This window comes from Lithobates pipiens, unplaced genomic scaffold, assembly GCF_037356315.1.
Source record: "Lithobates pipiens isolate NorthernLeopardFrog02 unplaced genomic scaffold, aLitPip1_a1.2 Scaffold_18, whole genome shotgun sequence".
Classification (NCBI taxonomy): domain Eukaryota; kingdom Metazoa; phylum Chordata; class Amphibia; order Anura; family Ranidae; genus Lithobates; species Lithobates pipiens.
The window spans coordinates 483,280,231-483,283,407 of record NW_027507758.1 but is presented as its reverse complement, the minus strand read 5'-3'; positions in this window follow the sequence as shown (position 1 = coordinate 483,283,407).

Sequence of the window (3,177 nt, the reverse complement as noted above, 5' to 3'; positions counted from 1 at the left end):
AGGTTTTTTCTCTCACATGGCATGTGTATACCACAAATGACACCCCAAAAAAATTCTACTACTCCTCCTGAGTATTACAATACCACATGTGTGGGACTTTTTCACAGCCTGGCCACATAGAGAGGCCCAACATGCAGGGAGCGCCATCACGTGTTCTAGGAGCATAAATTACACATCTAACTTGTTGACTACCTATTACACTTTTGAAGGCCCTGGAGCACCAGGACAATGACACGTGACACTGATGACAGATGGTACTGATATGTGGCAATGATGACACTTATACGTGGCACTGATGACAGATGGCACTAATATGTGGCACTGATGACAGATGGCACGTATACGTGGCACTGATGACACGTGGCACTTATGCGTGGCACTAATATGTGGCACTGAAGACACGTGGCACTGATGACAGATGGCACTAATACGTGGCACTAATACGTGCCACCGATGACAGATGGCACTAATACGTGGCACTAATACGTGCCACCGATGACAGGTGGCACTAATACGTGGCACCGATGACGCGTGACACTGATGACAGATGGCACTGATAAGTGGCATTGATGACACATGACACTGACAACAGATGGCATGTGACACTGACAGGTGGCACTGATACGTGGCACTGACAGATGGCACTAATATGTGGCACTGATGACAGATGGCACTATGTGGCACTGATGACACATGGCACTTATACGTGGCACTGATGACAGATGGCACTGGGGACAAATGGCACTAACAGGTGGCACTGGGGACAGATAGCACTGGGGTGGATGGCACTGGGGCGGGATGGCACTGGGGCGGATGGCACTGGGGGAGGATGGCACTTTTTTTTACTTTATTTTTTTTTTTTTACACTCACGGCCGCTGCAGCCGTTCATCTCTCCCTCCTCACACGCTGTCTGGGAGAGCGGCGCTGAGAGATGATCTCATATGTTTACATATGAGATCATCTCCCATTGGACACGCCGATCGCGCTGTAAACGGCCGCTGTGATTGGCCGTTTACAGCGATCTATGTTTGCCTGTCTCCGGGGGACACGGCAAACACAGAACTTCCCCGATGCGCGCCCGCAGCGGCGCGCATTGCGGAAGTAAATAACAGGACGTCCAGGCACGGCCTCCCGGACGAAAGCGCCTGCTCTACGGCCGTCATTCGGCTATAGGGCGGGCGCGAGGAGGTTAAAAAAGAAAAACAAAATATCAAAAATAGAATAATGTTGTTGTGGTAAGTTTACACACCAAAAAAAAACAAAAAAAGGAGAAATGAGCCAACTGTCTTTAAAGGAGATTTTTAGGGAATCTAAAAAAAAACATCCTAAAAAGAATAAACAAAATCTAAAATTGTGTAGATGTGACGCAAACTAAAATTGTATTGCTGAAATGGTTAAAAAAGAGTAATGAAATACGTTCGGGAGAAGTGTGTGTGACTATGAGCATCAAAATAAGTTCGTTCTTGCAGCATTGTAAAGAACAAGAGAATGCGCTTCATGAAAGAATTTTTAACATTGCAGCGTGACGAATGTGCTATATCGCTTACGAGCAGTAGTTTTACCTGAACGAGCGCTTCCGTGTCAGAATTTGAATGTGAGCGTGCGTGGCACCTTGTCCGTCGGAGTAGGCTACACATGATCGGAGTATGTCCGATCGGACCAGTTTGTCCGAAAATATTTCCAGCAAGTTGGAAAATTGGGTCCGACGGAATCAGTCTGATGTATACCACACACAGTCGGATTATCCGACAAAACGGTCCGATAGGACACATTCCGTCGGAATCTCTGACCGTGTGTACAAGGGCTTAGGGTGTCCCATCCAAGAAGAAGGAGATAAACAGCACATGACGACACAGTCAGCAGGACACATGAAAATATTTGTGACTTACCCTCCATGCTGCACTCTCTGATCTGTTGTTGGAGTCACTGTCGACAAGCTTGCCACTCCCCCTGGCCCCATCTTGCCCAATCACAGTCCAAATCATTGCAAATCATTAGGCTCTGCCTCTGCAGGGATGGAGAAGCACAAAATAGCCAACCGAAAAGCAGGTGGGTGTTTCCTTTATGTTTCCTCTCCTCCTCTTCAGCTGCCAGCTAATGGGGGGGGGGGGGGGGAGTGATGTGCTGGCACGGTAAGGGGGGGGTGCTGGCACGGTGATCTGCACGTTTCCTCTTTCCTCTCCTTCTCCTCCTCAGCTGATAAGCGGGGGCGGAGGCTGCTGGCGCGGTGCTCTACACTTGGGGCTTGGGGGAGCTGGTGCGGCTCTCCTCCTCAGCTGATAAGCGGGGGGGGGGGGGGGGGGGGGGGTGCTGTGCTGGCAATGATTTCTGATCCCTTTTTTCCCTCTGCTAGGATGTTGCTAAGACACTCCCCCTTATGTACACTCTCACGTCCCTTGTTGCAGTAGCTGAGCTCAGCAATGCTGCAATGGAAAAGATAGTGGACCACTCATGTGCAGGGATTTGAGAGCTTTCTCCTGTGATGGACCAACACACACCTAGCTGAAGCAAATAAACTATTTACGACACTAACAGGTGCGCCTGCTGGGCGTGCTGTATTTAGATTAGGCTACATACAATATACAGGCTTGTTTTCCAGACATGAGAGGAGACTTCCCCATCTCATATCCAGAACAAAATAGAGTTGGGTCAACTGGCGCTCAGCCATTTATAGGCAGCTTTGTATTCTATGATTATGACACCATAGCCCCGCCTCGTTCACACAGATAACGCTTTGTAAGGCATTCTCAGAATGGCACCCATGCCATGGCCAATCTCCTGTGCTCAGTAAGCAGCAGTGAAGCCGCTCGGCCTGGGAACCATAAGCAAATGGAGAACACTGGAGTAGAGGTGTCAGTTTACAGGGGCATGGTATATACCTAGTTACATTGTTCCAGCTCAGACCAATGTAAATTTGTATAATATAGCCATGGCAGGAATAATTTTTTAAAGTAAAACAAGACAGTTGTAAAGCGGGTGTTTCGTCAGATTAGGCGACCCGTCAGATTTTGTAACAAAAGTCATGTTTCCGATGCCTCTATCTTGCTACACCCCACACTCATCCACAGTAAGGATACAGTGAGAATGAAGCAAGCGGACATCTTGTTACACCCACCGGAGTCTTGCATTTCACACTTATTTTTAACAGTAAAATTAGCTTATATCATGAAATACAG